This window comes from Coturnix japonica, chromosome 1 (genome assembly GCF_001577835.2).
Source record: "Coturnix japonica isolate 7356 chromosome 1, Coturnix japonica 2.1, whole genome shotgun sequence".
In the NCBI taxonomy this organism is placed as follows: Eukaryota; Metazoa; Chordata; class Aves; order Galliformes; family Phasianidae; genus Coturnix; species Coturnix japonica.
This window is the reverse complement of record NC_029516.1, coordinates 71,539,461-71,562,806: the sequence shown is the minus strand read 5'-3', so window position 1 is coordinate 71,562,806 and position 23,346 is coordinate 71,539,461. Positions and strand designations below refer to the sequence as shown.

The following is a 23,346-nucleotide window of genomic DNA, read 5'->3' as shown; positions in this document are numbered from 1 at the left end:
TGTTTTTTTTATGCCAGACACTACTGACATGAAATAGAGCAGTCAGCCATGCTGAGAATCTTCTTGGAGCTGGATAGATCTTGAGTTTAGATAGCCTGAATCAATCCCTGAGACTCTGGCACTATGGTCTACAGAACATTGAGAATTAGCTTGAATTTAGGCTATGACTCCAAATTAGGAGTTACAGTCATGATAATATTTCATATTCAGCACTTAGTGTAAACTCCCTACAACTCTAACACTGACTGAAAATACATAAATAACACATTCTTTCCTTCCTACAAATTTTTCCACTTTCATTTCTTTCATTATTGTGAATAAATATGCATTTGACTGCACAGAGACACCTCCTGCTGCCGTTCCCCTGTTCTGATCAGCATAAGCTTGTTTAAAGGCCTCTTCTCTTTATTTTTGAGCACAGGCACAGCAAAAAGAAGGAAGACCTGGTGATTTTAGCAAAGACTAATGGTGTACTGTTTCACCCAGTTGATTTACTCTCCCCTTTGGGGCTCATATCTATTCTTCCTTTTCTTGCTAGCATTATACTGCAAACAAAATTAAAAACAACTTAGTTACATCGTTCAGTCTGAGCAAAGATCAGGCAATTTCCCTAAAGCCATCGTGATTTTTCTGCGGCTGCCAAGATACGCTGCCCAAGTGAAATCTGTTCTGAACAGATGAGACACTCTGCTAAGGAAGCAATGGATTAGTTGTCAGCTCACACATGTTAAAGTAGAGATACCGGATGCCCAGGGAGAGATATCAGCTTTTGCAACCAAGAAAAAAGAAAAGGGGATAGGGAAAAGGCAAAGAAACATTGATGTTTGCAGAAACATGACAGAACTGAGGCAGATAAACTGGGAAAATTCAGATCTGGAGGGATGCATCAAAGAGTGCTAAGTCTGAATAAGCGATAAAAGCCACAGAAAGAAAATAATTTTAAAATGCTATCTGCCCTTCAGAGGGAAGTTGACCCCTAGTCATGTAAGAGTGTCATTAATAGAAGTGTTCCTTTGGTGTAAGTTACACATGGCTGCCTGCATGGCAAGGTTTTCTTCTCAAAAACTGGTGTTTATTTGCACTTCAATGTCTCAATCACTGCTCATGGTAGAAGAAATTAGGGTTGAGGTCACAGTATCCTTTTGAGTTGCAGAATGAATATCTAAGAGATCTTTACAAAGCCATTTGCAGAGCACCTTCCACAGCAGCTTTGGACCAGGAGCTGCCTCTCTCTTGGGAGGACTCTTCTGGCAACACATTTATTAGGTAGCTTATAGGGGGCCAGAATTGCTTTTGCGTCTGAATAGAGGCTCAGCTTCTCTGGATCCGAGATACTGAGCTGTGCAGACAGCAAGACAGCAGAGGGCACACTGCAGTCAGTCACGGCAGGTACAGGATGTCTCAGAACAGCCTGCGATCAGGTCACACCAAAAGCATACACAGATGTCTTCTGAGGTGCTGTTCAGTAAGAAGATCAACGTCCTCATGCTTTGAAGTATTTCGACTCGGCAGTGTTCTCACCTGTCCTCTCAGAGCTTTTCAGAACACAGTAAAAAGCATGAAAACAACAGCAACAATAAAATGTCACGCTGTGGTATCAGATAGATAACTACCAAGGGCAACAGCAGGGCTGGAGCCTTTACCAAAAGAGATCAAGCAGCAGTCTTTGAAATGGGCCAACACAAGGTGAGGATGCTGCCTATGTACCTAGTGTTTCCCACAGATCACAGAGGAGTGATGCTGTGTAGGAACAGACCCTGGAAGCTCTTACTGACAGCATGACCAGGCCTTGTGTTCCCAGTCAGATTCCTTCATTCCTGCCTTGCCTTCTTGTTCCCCATGGCTGGTTTCTCTTTCAAGTCCCCTTTTCCCTCTGGTCAGTGCCTCTGCTTGCTTTATTCACTCAGTCCCCCAAAGCACCTGCGTACCTGAGCCCTGAGACCCACCCTCTCCTCGTTGGCATTCCCCCAGACATCCATCTCCTGCTTCCAGTCTCCCTTCTCGAGCTCCTCAGGCAGTCCAAGGTCCCTCCACCTCAGCTACTTCCAACTATGTCCTTCCACTCATAGTCCATATTCTATCATTTCTGTCCTACATATTCCTGGTCATTCCATGCCATCCAGGGTCAGTGACTTCTCTCTATTTCAGCATAAGGAGGCTAGTTCCAATATAACTCCTTTAATTCCCATCCTGTCCCTGACACTCTGTTCTGCATTGAAGGTAAATGCCCTCCCTTCTCTAAACTGCTTCTGCAACTGGCAAAAGCAACCTAGGAGTACAGTAAGGACCAGCTCCCAACCTCCAGCTGTGAGGTTCACACTGCTGGTAAGACTGATTCTAGTTGAAATACAGGCAGAAGGAGGTGGGCTATAGCTGGGAAAGCTGCATACAGCTGGAGGAAGAAAAACTTGTGGCTGAAGAACTTGGCTGGGGCTAGGGCAAGGGAAAGGCTGAGAAGGTAAGGACAGACATTTTGTGGAACATACTGGACCCTGTCTGAAAACCGACTGATACTTTTCCACTCTATTTCCTGCAGAAGAAAAAACATTCCAACAGGCACGCTTTTATTCCTTACAAATGTGGCCGACGGTGCCAACAAGACAACCCCTCTCTTACAGTGCGTTACAAAACTGTGTCAGCTCCCAGCTGCCAAAAACTCACCGTTTGTGCTGAAATTTTCCGTTCTTTCTCTCTGCCTCAGACATGCACTTCCTTTTGAGTTCTCACTGAGATAGCATCATTGCTTTCTGAAAGAAGGCTTGGGAAAAGAATGGTTTTAACAGCACAGACTTGTTTTTCCAACCATTCCAGAAAGGGGTAGAAAATCACAGAGCTGTAACGAGCTTTAGATTACAGAGAGGAGGCATCTCCTTCATTTGTTTTTCTCTTGGACCCTTCACTGACCATGTCACAACCTTCAAGAACTTCTGTTTGAATTTACCAGCATGAATACTCGCATTTTGAGCTACAGCTTTGGCTAACTGGTAGAAAAACAAACAGGAGAACCTGGTTAAAAACTGTGGATTCTGATTGCTCTGGTTTTGTGGAGCAGTTCACACTCCTAAGTCTTGGCAGCCCCACACATTCCTTAAGATAAAATAAAAAACTCCTCCCCCATCATTTAGTGACTTTCCTCTTTTTACTTTCCATACTTGCAGTGTTGCAGCAAGACTATGAAATTTGGCACGATACTTAAATCAGGCTGAGAAATACCACTTTTTTTTTTTTTCTTTTTCTTTTTTTTTAATGTCTCAAGAAAATCTGTTCAGATTTTGGGTTGAAGTACAAAATGTCACAAATTTTCACTTCCCATCTGTGATTGGCATAGCACAGCTTGCAGTTCTGGCCACGTGCCATAACTCCCTGACAGCTTTACTGCCATGTGCAAGTCCTGGCCCTATGTCTCATTCTACTACTTTCCAGAGAGCTTTACTCCAGCTGATCTGTTGCCAGCACGGAAGATGTGGCCAAATGTGATACAGGAAAACTCTACGATGGCTGATGTGTAGGTGCGTATGTATTTCTGCCCAAGCAAAACACTTGTTGGATTACTGGAAAATTGGCCAACGTGGGTAGTTATGGGCTAGATGGGTGGACTACAAAGTGGGAGAAGCAGGATGGACAAGTGGGCTCAAAACATAGTGGTCAATATTTCGAAGTCTACTAGGAAGCCAATATTTCTCAGAGGGTTAATTCTGGGACCAGTATAATGTAACATACAGTGTGGAAAAGGAGGCAGAGAACACCTTAAAGAGTTCACAGATATCAAACTCAGAGAAGTGGTGGATGCACTGAAGGGAACGGCTGCCTTAATAAGCTGGAGAATCAGTCTGGGAAAAAACTGCATTAAGTTGAGTAGTGATAAAATGGGGGTCTTGCAAAGCCCCCATTCCCAGTGCAGGCTGGATCCTTTCTGCCTAGAAGGCAACTTTCCCTTCTGTCCAGTGCTCATGAGGCTGCATCTGCGTCAGTTTCCAGTTCTGGTCTTCCCTGGTCATGTGAGATATTGATATACTAAGTTGGGTCCTCCAAGAAAGTCAAGTATCTGAAATATGTAGGAAAAGGGGCTGAGGGACCTGAATTTGTTTGGCCTGGAGAAGAGAAGGCTGTGGGGGACCTAATGTCTATCCCAGACTACAGAAGAGGCTATGAGAAAGCCAGGCTCTACAGAAAGGTCCTGATTGAAAGAATAAGATGAAATGAACACAGGCTACAGCAAAGGAAATTCCAGCTAGACTTAACACATACGCATACAAAATCCCACCAGCAGAGCCAAGGGAAGTGGCTCAGAATCGAGTTTTTAGGACTCATTTGAACACTAGCAACCTTACCTAACTTTAGAATGAAGCCTGCTGGGAATAAGGGAATGAATTTGAGACTCGAGTGGTCTCTTCTCTCCCAAGCTGTCCTCTAATTCTATGAATACGTGCAACAGTAGCACTTCATAAACAATAGGACTGATATTTGCTTGATCTGACCTTCAGGTTTGGAGACTGGCACATGGTTAAGGTTGGGTAACACGTAATTCAAAGCTATAAAGCCACTCAGCTCCTACTGTCCTGAGCACTCAATTTGTAATTGATTAAAGCATCTTGACTTGCAGAAAGAAAGTATATTCATCATTCTTCCCTCTTACATGACATCCACACTGGGTATTTGGACCCTCTTGCTCATAACTCTGCTTCTTCAAATCAGTATTACAGACATCTGAGCCCTCCTGCTTAAGCAGTGCATTCTCTGGGAGCTCAGCCTGTAGATATCTGTTGGCCAAACCCTTCAAAGGCAAGTGCAGCAGGCCTGACAGTAATGGAAGTCCTCACAAAGGAATTCTTTAAGTCTCACGAAAGAGCTTACATTTCTCAGTGTCTTAAACTACAGACCTTAGGAAACAAGAAAAGCCTCAGGAAGCACCTGCTACATTTAGTGAGCCTGGCCCTCGCGGTTGGGGCAGAACTCACTTGTTTTTTCAAATGAAGATTAAGTATGAGACCTGGAGTGCGTGGTCCTGCTGTGCATCTTTCTGCCCAGCTCAGAAACTGTAAATCATAATATGTAACATCTTGCATAGCAATTCAATGTGTGTTTTCATCAAGTGCATTTTGTTGGCAGCTCCGCCCGTGACAGGGGAGTTGAAAGTCAATGATCTTTAAGGTCTCTTCCAACCTAAGGCATTCTATGATTTTATGAGTCTATGATCAATAGCTGGCTTTCCAGTTCCTCACAACCCCATGGCACATTAATCACACAGACAGCACATGATGTTGCACAGACTTCTCCTAAACCACCTTACTCCACTACCTTTTCCTGAAGAACTGAAGGCATCATTCCGTACCAAGTGAATATTGTCTTTGTGGCATTTGCCACAGTGCAGGAAAATCTGTAAGCTAACAGGTTAGGTAAACAAGATCTAACTTCTAATGATAAATCACAATTAGCAGGCTGTGGTATTTCTTGTATTGATTGCATCGATTGTCACTTGCTGCCAATAATACAAAAGATGATTCATTCCTTGTGGTACTGTTTTCATTTGGGCAACAGCACCCAATATTTCCTTCTACCTGAGCTTTCAAGCCATGACACAAAACTTTCTTTACTTTTTACTTTCTTTCTGCAGAGCACTATAGCAAAATGCCCTTACTAATCCCTCTTTTTTCTTCTTCTTGTTCTTGTTTGTTGTATCCTTTTGGCTAGGAATCACTGTTTCTCCTTATCCTTCAGCCTCAGTCTTGTCTCTGCAGACAATGTTTTTTCATTACAAGAGTCTGCAAGAGCCAAGGGAGCTTGTTATTCTTGCACAGGTCAGTCTGCTTTCTTTGTTTCCTTTTAAAATCCAGCACATCCCACAGTCTGCTTCACTTGCTATTTCTAATAATTTATTTGTAGACACTGTTCAGTGTTGGACTATCAGTTGTATTCCTTCCTCATATTCTTCTTCCATTTTTTCCCCCTATTCTGTATGCAATTTCAAGATACACTGAAGTAATTTGTTTTCTCCTGATTATTTTTTCACTTGCAGGTTGAATCCTCCTGATTTTAGAATGATGTGCTCATGACCTAGTGGTACAGAAGCTTGACGTTTGTGAAGAACATTCTGGAAGACTGTGATTTGCTTTCAAACTTAGCCTGTGGTCAAGCATACAACAGAGAAAATTCAGACAATCAGACAAGGCAGTGCATTGGCTTCCGCTCATCTGTATGCTACCACCTTCCTATTATTTTAGCTATCTGGAGTGCTATTTTCCTTTCTTTTACTATAACTGAGCCTGATTTCAAAGCAACTGCTGTGGAGGTCTTGTTGAAGGTTTAGTTGTCACAACCCTTTCTTAGCCTTCCTCATTTATACCCTCCCCCAGACTGTAAACTGTGCATTGCAAGGCAATGCTATTAGGTTTTTTTTGTCAGGTTTCTCTCTGGGTCTGTCACTCGTGAGTAGGTCATCAAGAGCAACTCCTGCTCTTCACAGTCTTTGTGTTATTTGGTGAATCGTTCAGGGCATATCTTCAGGACTGACAGTATTTTAAGAGGCAGCCGCTCCAAGTGCTGTCTCCTTACACTCGTCAACATGCCACTTTCCTGGGCCAGCCTGAACTGCCGGTGCCCAGATTGAGTGTTTAGTACAAAGAGTATATTTGATACACAGAGCAGACAGGTGATCTCAGCTAGGCTCTGTAAATAGCACTGTTTTCTCTTATTGCTTTCTCTGTGTCTCAGTAGCCTACGCAGCTGTAGATAATTACGTCTCTCTCTTTTCTTGTGATTACTGTGCAAAGTCATTCTGGTGCTTCCACCACTCACTCAGTTATCCTCACTTACAGCACACATTCTGCTCTCCAGTCCTTTCTCAGTCTCACCAATGCTGGATGCCACCATGTATGTGCCACTGACTTCATAATTTCTCTCTATTGCAGGGAGAGGATGTGAAGGTATGGAAATCCCAAGGGAACCCAGGATATCATCCTCAGCAATTCCTCCTGATTCAGTTTCTTTGCAGAAGGTGAGAGATTAATTATTCATCAACCCCAGCCACAGCATGACTCCATTTCTAGGAGTCCATTGCTCCACTTCCACAGCCTGGCAGCCACATGGCAGGGAGCAGCAAAGCTCAAAGTGACTCCAGTCTCATGGTGGTTTACATCAGGTGGTCTGCTGTCCATGTTTTAAGCAGTACTGCCCCATGTTCAGCGCTAGTAGGATCTTCTCAGTGCTTGTGCTCTCTGAGCTCTCTCTGTTCAAATGCTAAATGGTTCTTCGTTACTGATTTTCTTTGTACGCCTTTCTGGCTTGGTCCTGTTAAGATCTTTTCCATCTGTACACTGTGAAAGCAGCTTTTGTTATAGCCTCAGCTATCCACTCACTATCAGTCCCAGCCTGCCTAGGGCTTTTTTTTTCCTAGAAAACTTGTGTTTGTGCAGAAACATTTTCCTTTGTAGAGCTTCCATACATGCTCTGTTCCTCTATAGATCATTCTGTCACCCAGTGCACCCTTAGTTCCTCTTCAGTTCCCACTGCTCACAAAAGGCTCTGCTCCACCCCATCTCTTTTGCTGTCTTTCCAGAAATTCCCCAATCCCTTGCTCTGCTCCCCTCTGCTACTTCTCTATCCTTGCTTCTTTCCCACCATGCCCCCACATCTGCACTCTGCTCCTCTCAGGTCAAGCAGCCTTGCTGCCTTTGCATTGGCCTCTCCCTTGATGCCCACAAGGAAGAAGCCAAACAGCTGGCTTGGTCAGGAGATGTGGGTTTGAATTTTTTTCAGGCTGAGTTCTGATTTCTGATTTCTCAAGCACTGAAGTGAGCTTTCGTGCTTCATTTGTCTCCCTGTACTGGAAATTGGACTTCTCCCCACAAATTGCCTGTCCCTTCTTCCACAAGAGGTAGATTCTCTTCTTCTCCTGGAGCTTCAGGAAAACCTCCTTGTTCATCCATGCTGGTCTTCTTCCCCACTGGCTCATCTTGAGGCACGGGGGGGCAGCCTGCTCCTGCATCCTTAAGACTTCCTTCTTGAGGAGCATCCTTCCTTCCTGGACCTCTTTTACCTCTTTACCCAAAGGACCCTCCCTACCAGAGTCCTAAACAGTTCAAAGTCTGCCCTTTGGAAATCCTTGCTGGCCCCCTCCTGAAAAGAGGCCAGTTTTGCTTGCCCCTTTATCAGCCTGATGATGGTTGCAGACCTTCTGCCTTGCAGGGCTAGATTCAGATATCTTTCTTTCTTAGTAACACTATCAGGGGACAAGCAAATTAGGAAGTTTAAAGGTAATTACTCTCAGAAGCCTGATCAGATTAAAAAATGTACCCTCTGGCTCTGCATGCCTGAAGTCCAGTGTTAGTAACAGCAAACATGGACCAATAGGCATAATACAAATAATAAATAAAAGCACCAACGAGGTCTGGCTTTGTTTTGTTTATCTAGGGAAACTGTACTCAGGCATTGTCTTGGTACTGGTGTAAAATGGGTATAAACTGAGAGCAGAGTGAAGTCCTGTGAATCTAGATCTTACTTCATGCAAGAAAGGTTGTTCAAGAGGAGGTCCTTCCTGAAATCAGAGGAAAGTAATTGCATTGCTTGGCACCTGCCCAAAGTGATTTCATTTTCTGTTGGGGATTAAAATGCATTAATAGCCTGAGGACAGCATTTTCCTTGCCAAAAATGTCTTTCTTCCCTCCCCTGATTATTTTAAATATGAGAGCTTGCAGGTCAAGGGTGAACACCCTGCAAGTATTACTTGAACCATCAAATGAAAGTGCAGCAGTATCATTTTCTCTCGAGCAAACACTGAGTTAATTAAAATATGCATTTTGAACTTGGCAGATTTCACATTTTTCATAAGAAAAGTACAGGTCTGTACATTGAAAAGGCAGACTAAAAATAACCAGAGATATGACACCTGAATGGCAGTCTTTAAGACTTGAAGCCACACTAAAAGTTTTTCTGGCAAAACGCTATCTCCAAGACTGTCATTTACCCTCAGCCCGCTCTCTACCCCTGAGCAATATAGCAAAGCTGGCAGAAGCCTTCATGTAAATGTGATTATGCCGGCCAGAAAATCCTTTCAGCGGCAGCTCTTTGGGAAAATGGCATAACCTACATGGGCCAAAGCACTCCCGCTAGCTGAATAGTGCCCCACAAGGGAGCAAGGCCAGTACAACAAATAATGCAGTGAAAAATGTTTCTAGCACTTGGAAGCCCAGCCTTGCAGACATCAGCTACCAGGCTTCTGCCACCAGCTCATGACTGCCTGCTTGTCAATAGCAGGCTCACCATACCAGGAGGCTAATATACCCCTATGCACATCTCTGTATCAGCTTGGAAGAGCTATGCAGGTCTCCCTTCAGGTTTTGAGAGGGAAATGAGTTCCCACAGAGGCAGAATGCAGGGTGGGACTGGACAGATACGGCACAAGAAACCTGAAGGGCCCAGTGCCACCAGAGCTGATGCCAAATAAAAGTAGCAGCAATCTGTGTTGACAGAGCCAAAGCAATTTTTCTTCAAGATTTTGTGCAAAGGATACTGCAGAGGTAGAGGGAGAAGAGCACTTCTCTTGAATACCACATTAATAAGTGTCTGTACACAGACTGAAGGTTGATTTACCCTTTCTCCCCCTCCAAAACTCCTTTCTCTTGCTCTATTCTTATAATCCAAGTTCAGCTGACTTGTGCAGTGACACACAAGTATGAAATTTCCCTTCTCTTCACTGTACTTGTCATTCTCCAGCAGATTGATCTGAAAACACAAAGTCACTTTAGTCATCTGAAAATACCAGGCAAAATGTTTTCATTCCTACCTGTGTGAATCTGGGACAATCTCATACGCTTCGGTACATTTGTTTGATAGCTGAAGGAAACCAAATAGCAAGCTGAAAAGGCTGTGAGGGTTGGCTGCCTTTCTGCACGTCCAAAACAGTTTAAGAGCAAAAGGCTTTTTTTTTGTTGTACAGTGAGATGATGTGGACTTCCTACTTAAATTCATCCCTAAGATGTAGCATGGGGAAACTGGGGGGATCCTTATAAAGATGCTCCAGTAAGTGGAGGTGAGGAGTTCTTGCAGTAACTTGAAGCAGAGACATAGTAAATCTCTGATTAATTATTTGTCTAGGTTTGCATTAAAGAATAAAACATTTGTGCAGCAATAATTCTGGGCTTAGTAGTTCCTAACTTGGAGAACAGGCTGTCTTACCAACAGATGCATCTCTTAATTCTCTGTGTAGGCAGAGCAGAAGGGTAGAGCTCTCCCACCAGTACATTGCCTTTGGCATAGATAGGATGGCCAGCAGCACACCATGCCCATCCCAAGGGAACTGCCAAATGACACTGGGGCTATAGCAGCCACAGGAGTACGAGGGAATGGCTGCTACACAGACTCTGCACTGCTGAGACTGGTTGGGACCACAGAAAGCATCTGACATGGATCTGGGCACAACAGTGTGAACTGGGCTGACAGCTGCTCTGCACCAGGAGTTAGGCAGGGATCCCATCCTCATCTTTCTGAGCAGGAGCTTCATAGGATGGCTTCTGCAGTACAGGTAGGTGCCAGACACCATTGTGATCCCCACTGAGATGTTCTCTCGTGTCTGCCCTTGCCTCCACAAAAGAAATAGGAGCATGTGTGATGGAATCTGCAGCATCTATTATGCACTGAGTGAATAACAAGGAAGTGTTTGATTTTCATCTAAAGACATCATCTGCATTAGAATGCACTCTCATAGGAACCATAAGACTTTAGGGGGTGTGTTGGAAGAAGAGTGGGTTTTAAACAGCAAAGCATCTTCGTTGTAAGAAAGGTTTTATCAAAAAGAAAGGTGAGCCAACACTCAGCTATAAAATAAAGACAAGTGTTACAAGCAAAATATGGCTAAGAAAGGAGACATTTTATATCTCCAAAGGCATCTACAAGGAGAGGAATTCAGGTTATGCACTGAAATCCCAAAAGGCTTATATTAGGAGCACATCTGTATAGGTACCCTTGTAAAATGAAACAGCTTTTCAAGAACTTGCTGAAGTAATGAGCAGATAATAGCCGTCTTGGGGCACCCAGGTTTCAACAGCATGCTTTGCTTGACTGAGAAGGTGTCTGGAGGTGTGAATGGGCAGAGTGCCACTGCCTATGGAAGACACTACACCTGATACTGACAGACTGGAACAGCTGGAGGCAGGGACAGATATGTCTGAGATGGCTGTTTCTATTGAGCGGGTGGAGAGCAGACCCTGAAATGGGTCTCTGCAGAGAACAGAGAGCTGACTGCATCCGTTCTGTGTTAAGGAAATCTATGGACAATGAGTCTATATGTCATGGAGATGTAGCAGTCCCACTTCATTTCACGGTAGATTTGTGCCGCTCTGAATGTGAAACTGTCCCTTCAGCAGCTGTTCCAGAGTCTTCCAAGGGGAAATTTTGTGAAGCAATGTCTGCCCGCCTGATATCAGCTCCATTTGCTACTGAAAGCTCTGCAAAGAAACAGAGCAAATGTAACTCTCCTCAACAGCGAGTCCAAAAAAGACAGTGTCAAGAAAATGGGAGAGCTAGCAATATCCAGGATGGTGAGAAGCAATGGGGAGTAACTGGAGGCAGCCAGCACGGCATGAAAGACAAAATCACTGCCCTCTCTTCCTCTATTAAACTGACAGAAATAGAGACAGATGATAAATAAATGCAGCTAAGTGGGATGAAAGCCTGAGGGAAGCTCCAGGAGCAGCTCGGGATGCACCAGCTTTTAGCTGATCTCTAGGTCTGATGCAGCTGCCAGTGGCAAAGCAGGAGCTAATGTTAATGCAAAACTGATTCAAGACATTCCTTAAACACCAGGCAAGGAAACTCACTTGAACTGCAGCAACAGCATAATGTCTGCTGTAGTGAATGGCCCACAGCAGTAGCTCTCTCCCAGCTCTCCTCCTGCCTGCCTTCCCACCACTGCTGGAGGGTGGAGGAAGCTTGGAAATACCACTGAATGACAGCAATAGTGCTGCAATCTGTAGGTTGCATTTTGCTGAATCTGGAGTGAATCCTGGGCTTCACCCCACATCCTCAGAGATTATTTAGATATTAAAAGCACCTAGGATCAATCTCAGAGTGTGGCTTGCTTCAAATTTATGTTATAGCACATATTCTGAAGCATATTCAGCAGTGGCATTTCAATGGCAGAGTTGGTTTTCTTAACCTGACCTCCTATCTTCCCAATCACAAGCAGAAAACATACAAGTTTGGTCTCATCAAAAAGCTCAGCAGGCCCTGTTGCCTTCAGGGTGAATGTTAATCCTATAATCTCCTCCATTCTCTGTGTTGCAGCGTAATGTGTGTAAATGTATTGCAGTAGAGACCATGCAGAATCTGGCTCACAGAGCCTTCTTTAAGCTTGGGTGAGGCCAAACAGAAATGCAAAAGAAGTATCCCTGGGCTTTGTCCCTGAGCCATACAGAGGGCTCTGCCTTGAGCAGAATCTGAGTTCAGACTCAAAGCTGGTTTGTTCATGAGGAAATAAATGGGACCAGTCATGCATAAGCTCTTGCTCAGATGATATCTGTGCTTTCCCAGGCTGGAGCTAGTAGGCACAGGCCAAGGAGCAGGCTAACCATTAAGCAGTGCAGATGATGGGTGGCAATCTGGTGCTTGAGCTCATGTTTAGATTTACTAAAATAAATAAAGCCTATAGAAATATAGAAATTGATACAGTGGGCCAAATCTGGTGCACTTTTGCAGGGACTCTGTCTGAATGGTAGCTCAGAGTCATCAGCCAAGGGCAAAATGCATCTGAAAGCAGCCTGTAACAACAAACAAGATTTTTTTACTTGCAACATAGTGAAAAGAGCTCCTCTTAGAACCTAAGAAGTAGGGCTTTGTTCACATCAGCTAGGAATGCTTAGCAGAGGGAAGAAGCAATAAACATCATTGGCTATGATGTCATGAGCTCTCCTGGAAGCTCAATGCTTGTTTCACTCCTTTTGCGTGCAGCAGCAAAACCATACTGCAAATTGAAGTGTCTCGACCCCCTAGACAACAGAAATGTCCCAGCATTTATGAGTAAAGGGACTGTTTAAGACTGAAAACAGGTCAACACATTTGAATTAAGAATTAAGAAACAGCTCCTCAAACAATATTTTGCTTCAGATTTTACCCTTTCCCTTCCAGTTAGTGCAGGCTGTTCAAGCAAGGTAAGTGTCCCTCTCAGGGAGCAGAAGAATTGTTCATGTGGAGGAATAGGACAGGCAGACATTTTGCAAGCTCCTTCTCCAAGTCTCTGCTGATGCACTGCATCCCTCAGTCCTGCTAATTTAATTCCCCCATAACAGAGACAGACACAAGCTTGTGTAATTGGTTGTATGCTGGTGCTTGTAAGACTCCCATCACAACCCAACCCCAGTGATGACCTCTAGATGTGACTGCCCCCTTCAGATTAGAAAGGTTATCAGAGCAGTCACATCTCTTAAATTCCCTGGAATCTGGGAAGCAGGGTGTGTACAAGCAGGATTTTGTAGGCATCGTGTGCCTTTTCTTACCACTCTGTTATATTCCAAAAGGAACCCTTTCAGCACAAGTTGTCGTATCAAGCCCACTTGCTTCTGTGGAGATGACAGTCCAGTCAAGTGGCTGCAAGCTCTGCTAAGGTACCCTACAGACTTAAGTGGCAGAGGAGCCAATGTAAGTTCTGTTCCCTTTTCTACTTCCCTTCCCTTCCCTTCCCTTCCCTTCCCTTCCCTTCCCTTCCCTTCCCTTCCCTTCCCTTCCCTTCCCTTCCCTTCCCTTCCCTTCCCTTCCCTTCCCTTCCCTTCCCAAGTCTGCTTGGTGGCTAATAGTAATCTCACACTCAAGCTTAATGGGAATTCCTGCAGCTAATCACTTTTGTAGAATCCTTGGGGTGGAATGGCAGTAAATGCCTGGTGTATGGGGCAGTCTGGCTTTGCTTTAAAAATAAACTTTCCTTAGTTATCTTATTCTCCTCTGACTTTCACACTCTTTCCACTAAAAGACAAGCAAAAGAAATGAAGACAGCTCACCTTTTTCTCTCCCAGACAAAAGCAGTTTCTTTTCATGTCCTCCGTCCTGTCCCATCCCAACCTGTTTTGCAGGTACCACAGAGGAAGAGCTTGGCTGGACCCCAGATCTCCTGCCCTTGCAGGATATGCTATGATTCGAATGCAGCTGGCCATGCTGCACAAACATCTGCCAGCTGACAGACAAAGTGAGGCAAGTGAAGATGTGAACAGAGCAGCAGAGGCTGCACAAGGCTTTGCAGACCACCAAGTGCTGGATGTCTGGCACTACGTATATGAAAATATGTACCTGAATTCATGATCTCATTGCTATTGTAACTGAGTAATGTAGTTTTGCTGCCCCACAGCCCAAGAGACTGATTAATAATATGCTATTTCTCTAATACTGAACATCAGCTAAGTCTTGGCAAAAGCAAATGATTTGCCAAAGACCTTGATGGGAATTTTCAGGAGACAAGGGAAATGAACCTGATGTTTTAAGTCTAACATTTGCATGAGATGCTCCTTAAAGCTAAATAAGGTAAAAATGGACTGGGAGAAGTGTGAAGCTCCTTTCAAAACTTGAGGTTGCTATTAAAGACTGAGAAAATGACATAACATTGCAACACAGGCTACATAATGAAGATGAAAGTGTCTGAGAATAGGATTTTTGAATTTTGTTTTGGCATCTGGTTGTAAGTAATTTGGACACAATGGAATATGGACTGTAGCAATATCTAGGTATATATAGAAGCCTAAAGACTTTAGGGCACTACAGAAAATACAGGAATCTCCCCTGGAGGACTGGCAGTGTTCATTAATACACATTCTAATGCACCATAAACAGCAGATTGCATATAAGCAACTAGCATGGCACTATAAGGGATGTTTTGTGTGACTAAAGAAGACATTACAAATAAATGAATTAGTAGATATCAGAATCACCCACCATGTTACCCTCTCAGACATAGAAAAGGATTCCAGCAGCAGGCTGCTTCCTGCAGTCCTCTGTTGCATGAAAGAAGAGTATCACAGAATCATGTTTCCCCATCAGCTACAAGGAGACACTGAATTTCCATATATTCTGTTTACTGTAACATTGCTATGATTCTGCAGAGACCAGTGGACTGAGACAGTATTTTAATAATTACTTACAAAAAAAAGAGAAAAGGAAAAAAAAAGAGAAAAGAGAAAGAAAGAAAAAACTCTTTACATGCAGAAACTTCATACACCAGATTTATATTCAGTTCTAAAAGGATGGCTTTAAATCTATATATAAATAATTCAAAGGATTAATATACTGAGTGCATCTGACAAAAACAAACAAACAAAACAAAACAAAACCAACAGTCCCCAGGCAAGAAAAATCTATCAAAAAATTGAAGGGTAGAATGGAATTATAGAATTACAGAACCACAGAGTCACTAAGGCTGGAAAAGACCACTAAGGTCATCTAGTCCAACCGCCAACTCATCCCTACCACACCCACTAACCATGTCTGTCAGTGCCACCTCTACACAGTTCTTGAACATCTCCAGGAACAGTGACTCCACCACCTCCCTGGGGAGCCCATTCTAATGCACCACTCTTTCTGAGAAGAAATTTTTCCCAATATCCAAGTCACTTCCCATGAAACAACTTGAGACCTACCTGGGAGAAGAGGCCAATCCCCACCTCAGTACAACATTTCAGAAGTTGTAGAGAGAAATAAGTTCTACTCTGAGCCTCCTCTTCTCCAGAAGGAACAATCCCAGTTCCATCAACCAATTCATTGCCCTTCTGTAGACAGGCTCCAGGACCTCAATCATAGAATCATAGATTGGTTGAGGTGGAAGGGACCCTTAAAGATCTTTTAGTCCAACTTCCCTGCAATGAACAGGGACATCTACAGCTAGATCTGGTTGCTCAGCCTCTTGTCCAGCCCGATCTGAAATGCCTCCAGATCTACCACATCTCTGGGCAACCTGTGCCAATGCTTGACCACCATTACTGTAAACTTCTACTTTACATCCAATCTAAGTGGCCTCTTTTCTAGTTTGAAATCATTTCCCCTTATCCCGTCACAGCAGACCCTGGCAAAGAATCTGCCCCCTTTCTCTCTTACATCCTCCCTTTAGACACTGAAAGGCTGCTATCAGGTCTCCCTGGAGCCTTCACAATGTCTTTTCTGTAGTGGGGGGCCCAAAACTGAAAGGAATAAGCTGAAGGTACTCCTTTCTACTTCTTTGAATTTAGAACCCTTAAAAATTGCTTTCAAATAGCAATAGCTTTTGCTGCAGCAATAATATATAGTTACTGATACTTGCTTTTGCAAAAAGAAAAGTTGAAAGTTAAAGTGACTTGTGTCTTCTTTGTGTTAAAAAACTTTATATCAAAGAGCAAGGATTCCCTTTAACAGAACTGATACCTCTTAAGACTTTCAGTTCAGATCTGATAAAACTCCCATTTCACAGCTGGGTCTTCAGCAAAATCTCTACAAAATTAATGAATTTTCATGCTTGGCATTCTCACCCGAAATAAAAAATCAAGCAGAAAAAAATATTAAAGCAACAAGCCAACAGTTTTATGTTCTTTGTGTATTTTGTGAAGAAATAAACATCACAAAATTGTGCGGTCCTTTTCTGTTTGTAGAACACCTTTAAAAATAAGACTCAATCTATTATTTTATCATTTGAAATCAATCTTCTCAGGCCTGCTGAGATGAGTAGATTGAGCATCCCACCATACAAGGAGCTAGGGAAATCACTTCTAAGCTAACAGACCATCACACCAGACTTCCCTGGCAATTATTTTTGGTGTGACTGATCAAATATTCTTCTCAAACAAGCTGTTTTAATTATGTCAAATAATGCTTTAAGCATACCTAAGCTCTCCTGAGTGCGATTCCATACCAGAATCTCCTGATAATCATAGAACTGTGTAATAGCCAACCACAGGCTACTCCACTTGACAAGAGGTTTTTGCAGCTGCAGCAGTGTGCAAAATTGTTTTATTTGCTGCTACAGACCCACAAATGAAGTGCACCAAGCGATGCTGGATGGGTGTTACCCTCTTAGGGGCCATTATAACCACTGCAATAGGGAAATACATTCTCTCTCTTTCCCTCCCTAACTGCATATAACCCTCTCTGTACTCTCTGACTCCTGGCTAGTGTGCCTCCGTGTGGTTACTAAGATGCTGGAAATCATTTTGGATGTGTAAATGGCTTGGTAAAACAATAGTATTTTATTCAGGATTCAAGTTGCAAAGTTGCATCAGCAGAAGTGGATGTAATAGCAAGCAGCTCTTGCTTGAGTTGTGCTGCTCTAAGAACAAAAGGAATGAAATTAGCTACTCAAGTGACATTCAGATGCCACCCTGACATATCTCGCAACATTTGGGAACACATTTGGGAATAAGACTGTGTCTTGTGCGTCTCTGTTGATTTTAGGCCCCAAAGCACAAACGTGGCAGAAGAGATACCACTAAAGCTTGGAACACTAGGAACTGCATTTCTGTTTGCTTCTCCTCAGTGCCCAAGTCACACACACTGCAGACATGGCTCTCAGCAGTTCCACTGTAGGAACAGCACAGTGTAAACAGATGGAAGACACCTACCTGCAACAGTTTCCTGCCATATTCATCAGTGAGAAACATGGGCTGTTATCACCTTAAACATTTTGCCACATTCCTGTAAAGGAAGGAAAAGCAAACATAAGGATCTCATACCTCAGTGACTTGTAGTTCACATTGAAAGAAGCAACTGAGACAAAAGGAAAACACTCGGGAAGGCTCGAGGCTGTGGTTACAGGTGCAATGGGTGCCACCAAGGCCAGGAGCAGTGTGGCCACTGTGCAGGAGATTATTCTGGAAGCACAGAGACCTTGTGCATAGGAAACAAAAGATTTACAGTTTCACATTTGGTCTGGGCTCTTCTTTCAAGCAGCAAAACTCCTGTGCTTTCTTTTTACACATATCCGAGACCATCAACTTTGTTGTTCACAGCATGAACTGTTAAAAGCTTCCCAATTATGCCATGCAAACATCTTGCTATATAGAGAACAGAGTCGGTACTGAAGCCCTCAAATGATGCTAACCATGGCCAAGCATTTGGGAGATGCAATATCTGAGCAGCTTGGGAATGGGGAATGTTCTGAATGAGTTGCTCAAGGAATTATCTGAAATCTGCCATTCTGGCTGAGGCTGTGTCTGGGAAGAGCAAAGATGCCTCTTGCTGTTTCTGCCTGCAGCAAGAAAGCACTGCCTGCAGCAGAGTAGTCCCTTAGCATAAAAATCAGCTGAATTTCATTGGCAGCACAAGTCTGACTGGAGGCATGTCCAAATCCTGCTGAGGGGCTGCCGATAGGACTGGAGGTTTCTTACGGTTTTAGATATATTTAATCTCTCTTCTGCCACTAGAGGGCACAGCTCACTTTCCTGCAAGGCGAAACAGAAATTACGGGGATTTTGCCTAATGGAAAGGTTTGGCGATCAGCCCATCTTCCTCCACGCCTGCTTTGCAGCCCTTTGGATAGACCAGAAGACCTCGTTGAGAAAAAGAAAGCACAGCTTTATGCTACCAGAGACCTGGTGCCTGCTGATACACAAGGTGGGGCAGCCAGTTCTTACTTTGCACAGCTTGAAAGAGCACCTGATATTACTCGATCCTCGGTGGATTGCATTTAGAAAAAGTTCTGCCAAAATGCCACGTCTTCTGTTTTGCTCTGCCCTGTTCATATGGTGCCATGGGTTTGTGTGGCAGTTAGAGCACAGGGGTGGTGATGGCTCTTGGTATCACTGGACAGGCTATGTAAGGAGACAAGCTGTGCAAGGCTGTAGTGCCCTGCTTGTGATGTCAGAAGAGATGCCGCCTTCTGCAGACCAGAGAGTGACCTTTTCTGCAACCAACATTTGATCAGCAGTGAGTTTTTATATAATTTCTCCTTCAGCAATCACAGCCAGAACAGTGCAATGATCAGCATGTCCTCTGCTTTGAGATGACAGTTCAGATCTAAATAGAGCAACCACAGATTTGAGCCCTTATTCCCTTTTACTCTAAGTGCATTCCTCAGCTGCCATAGGCTGTCTGATGCTGTGTGAAGACCAATTTCCCAGATGTGTTTTTCACTGATGAGTGTTCATCCAAGAAAATATGCAAAAGCATTTCAGGTTGGGAAGTGGCAGGAAATTGCAGTGTTCCTGATAAGACGTGTACAATGATCTCCAACAGTGGCATCATCGGTTTTTTGGCTTGTTGACTAGAATAATGAAACTGTGCTTTTAAACATAACAAAAGCTGTATTAGTGAAACTGTTTCAGCTTGTTGAACTAAGGTTCTGTGTGTCCTAGTTACTAATAATTTTGATCGTGATGAATAGAATTGTTCAGATACAAATACATGTGGAGTTACAAATAACTGTAATCTACCATCCAAACGAACAAAAGTCCATATAAAATAGGCAAATGTGATCTTACCACAGCAGTCAATTAGTAATAACAAACATCAATAGCAAACATTATTTCCGTTTTTGTTTGCTTGTTTGTTTTGCAGAGACAATGGATATTAATGAGAATTTGGCAGACGAACGATAAAAGCAAAAATAAAAGACATTCCATGATACTGCTATGTCCAAGTGCCAGCTATCAGCCTGCAAAAGACTAAGAAACTGCAAACAGTGACTTAGGACATGCAGATTTCCCAAGCAACAAGACTGCATTTCCATGCAAATGATCAGGCTGCTAAAAATAAATACCAGGAGATTGAAAGGATCCACATTATATAAGCAGAAATGAATATAAATCAGCATTTCATGTAAGCTCACCATAAGGCATCAGCGGGTCTTCAATGGGTGTCTGAAACATCTGTTTTTGTTCTCTGCCTCTGACAAGTTGGCTTTCCAAATGCACCAGCTGCCAGGCTACCAGCCCTGGAAACTCAGAAAAGGAACAGACAAGTATCACCAACAAAGATGAGCACGACATGACTGAACGGTGTGTTCCCAAGGTGCCTGAGGGAGTTCTTCTCAAAGAACTTCAGAAACGTAGGCCCAAGGCAGGGCCGCAAAGACACTGTGGGTAGATGCCCACAATGCCCTATGACCACAGATGTTCCTCCATTTTTGGTATCCAGTCTGGGAGCTGAAGTCCCTCCACCAGAAGCAGTAACAATAAGAGCATTCATCATTGCGGTAAATAACCTGTAATGTGACCCATGAACTCTTTTGGTATCTCCTGCCCAACACGAGGCAACTAAAACACTCCCTCAGTCCCTTTTCAAACTTACATCCTTTAGTTGCCAAATGGCTCTAAGCCTCCTTAGCCAAAAGCACAATATAGATGGTACTGAGGGACTTTCCTCTGGCAGCACTGAAATCCCACTGCATTAATCTTAGATGAAAATGTCTGAACTAAAAATGGTACTAAAAAAGGCTCTATACCCAAATATTAGGCAAAGTGTGTAAAGTCCCCGAGAAAAAGATTAAGAGCTCAGAAAAAAGCTGGACTCTCTCCTGAACTACACTGAGCACCCAGATAATTCAGATGTTAAATTCTCTTTCTAGTCAGTGTTTTAGTCAGGGAGGATCTGCTCTAATGCTATTTTGCAAGAACAAGGTAGTATTTGTTACTGAATTTCCCACAGATAAATTTACGCTTCAGCTTTTTGACATCAGGCAGTGTCTCTATTGACAGTAGGGTTAAACCTCAAGATGATCATAATCGTGACACACCAGATTTAGTCCTGGGTTCCTCGGAAAACTGAACAAGCTCCATTAAGAAATCCCAGAATATGGGATGCAGTCTGCTTATAATTGCCAGCGTGGTCAACAACCACAACAAAAATGGTTACAAATACTATTCAGGGAAACTTAAGCAGGCAGTGGGAGAGATTTCCCAAGGTCAGTAAGAGATGCAGGAAGAAAAAGCAGGCCTCCCACTGCCTGCTGTTAGTCACAACACACCAGGCCACAGCTTGTAGCAGTGAAGAATGAATGAGCACCTCCAAAAAGGAGACAGACAGCTGTCACTGTAAACGCTGTTTAGTCACGTTGGTTTAATGGATAAGAACTTAAAACACATCTGAGCCTGAATGTCCTGCTGATAATGGCAGCTGGGGCCGTAGGCCAGGCTGCACATCACAAGCAAAGCCCACTGTGCAGGTTGATGGTAAATCGTTCAGTCCAGGTGGGAGATCATTACGCACAAACCTTTTTGCATTCCCTTGCAGGTAGCAGGGCTGCACAATCCTGCCCTGCTGAGAGCTCTTCTGCCTTAAAGAAATGGTACACAGCTCCAACTCCCTCTTTTGTAGCATAGCATGTTATGCAAGGGCCTTTCAAAGCAGCCCTAAGCATGGGTTTTGACGACATCACCAGATGGCCAAGGGTTTTGACATTTAATAATCCACCAAGACTGGGAACAAGCAGTGTATTTTCTCCTCTTTCCAGCACTCCCACACATTGTATCTTGCTTTGGCTACTTGACCCAGCAGAGATTGCTTCTGTCTTTTCCCTTCCTGCCTTTTTGCAGGGCCAGTGCGCAGGCTTCTCCTTTCTTTTGAAGAATCCTAGGCTTCACTGCACTCCTGATGAGAATCCAGCCTCCTTTTTTCACTAAATCCTTCAAAGCCTTCAAATAGGCCTCTAAGTGGATCCTCAGAGATCTACTGCAGCTCAGCTCAAGATCCTGTGTATTCATTGTTGCCTACGGTGAAGAAAGGGCTCTGTTTAAACAAGGATCTCGTATTTTCATTTTGCTCTCGATTATTTCTTTTGGAAAAGTTAAACAGCAGCTGAAAAATCTCTATTGCAACTTGAATATTATTTTCTGAACCAGATACTTACTTTAATGCTGGACACAGAAACAATATGGAGTTCCTCGGGAAGCAAAAGCAATGCAGCTTCTTTAAAGCCATCAGTATTTTGGCAGCAGCTATTTTTACCACCAAAAAGAAGCCTATGGTTAAGAATGAAGCTTTAGAAGCCTGACTGATCCAGTCACCTCAGTGCTTCCTTTTATATCGCCCTTTTTTTTTCCTTCTAGGATACTTTGTTTGGGCTGAAACCCAGCATAAATAAAACTGGCCAGAGTTATTGTTAGTCCTTTAACTTTCACTGTTGCAGCAGCGACACACGTTGAAAACACATTTTAAGCTTTGAATTAGACCAAGGCTCCCTTTCTTTCTGAGCCTTTCTACTGTTTTAGAAGCTAGAGGCTGTATTGCTCAAAACCCTGTTCTCATTCATCTCATATTGTTGACCACCAAATGGAAAATAGTTCTAGTGTTTTGCAAAGAATATTTTTGCTGCAAGATGCTTAATGTCAACTATAAGAGAATAGAGCCTGCTTCAGTTCTCTTTTACACTCTGAAAGTCATGGTGAACACTTGGAGACAATATCTCCTTTTCCTGTTGCATCACTGCTATTAGGCTCTTGCTTTCTGCAGAGTGTGACTGGTTTTGTCTCAGGAGAGGTGGCAGAAGAGCAGTAATATCCATCTCTGAGCAGGACTCAAGCACAGTCCTACAAACCAGACCAGCTTATGTGGAGTCTCAGCAGACTTCAATCAGTAATGCAGAAATGAGTAACTCCAGGTTAGATCAGAAAGTGAAACACCAGTTATGGGTAACTTCTAAGGAAATAAATAACAAGGAAATGAACCTATTCCAGCAGCTATTGTTTTCTGTTGCTGCAAATCCTTCAGACTTCCAAGAAACAGGAATGGCCATTGTAAAAAAAAAAAACCACAAGTTTGCTATTTGGAATGAGTTGCCTTATATTCCTTGAAGAAACGAATCATTCTGGTTTGATTAACAGTAAAATAGTTTTTCTTATGGAAGTGCCCTTTCTCAGAACCCGCGGGGAAATAGTTGGTGTGTACACATACCGTTTGTTGGCACTTCTCTGGGCCTACTGTCTTGCTCTCCAGATTTCAGAGAATAACCTGGTTCATACATATCATTGCTCTCTGAAGGGAGCAGTGCTGTGCCGGAAGAAGCCACTGTGAAATATCCATGCTCTGATCAACTGCGATTCTGAGCAAAGCATTTCTAACCCAGCTGCTGATTTTCCCTTTCTTCTGAAGATAAGTAATTAGTCAAGGACAAGATGCTAAATGCTGAAGATATTCGCTTTACTTTCAGAGATGGGAGTGTACAGTCAGAGGTATCTCTGCTTTCAGGCTGCTCTTCAGGTCAGAATGACCTTTTCCATCATTGCCTGATGAAGGGGAAGCATTGCTGCTTGGAACAGATCTTTCCCTTATGACCCATCCATGAAATGAAAACTGTAAGAACAAAGGATCCAAAGGCTTCAGCTTCAGAATTTCACAGATCTTACAAAATATACAGTAGGTTTTTAAGAATAGGGGATCAGTTTTCCTGCTTGGTCCAAGCTCTGGTAGTAAAAA

The 23,346-nt window shown here is 43.3% G+C and overlaps 2 long non-coding RNA genes across 3 annotated transcripts; one reads left to right on the top strand and one right to left on the bottom strand.

Moving 5' to 3' along the window:
* Window positions 1-797: 797 nt before the first annotated feature.
* Window positions 798-22,826, bottom strand: LOC107319672. Of its 2 annotated transcripts, none has more exons than XR_001557878.2 (3): window positions 19,763-22,826; window positions 17,559-17,631; window positions 798-9,720 (listed from the first exon to the last, which is right to left on the bottom strand). It is a non-coding gene; the product is annotated as an uncharacterized LOC107319672 (long non-coding RNA). The 2 variants fall into 2 exon arrangements; XR_001557879.2 differs by lacking the exon at window positions 798-9,720 and adding an exon at window positions 13,801-13,950.
* LOC116654029 lies at window positions 12,946-14,218 on the top strand. Its single transcript, XR_004308843.1, has 3 exons — window positions 12,946-13,142; window positions 13,509-13,629; window positions 14,058-14,218. It is a non-coding gene; the product is annotated as an uncharacterized LOC116654029 (long non-coding RNA).
* Window positions 22,827-23,346: the final 520 nt, after the last annotated feature.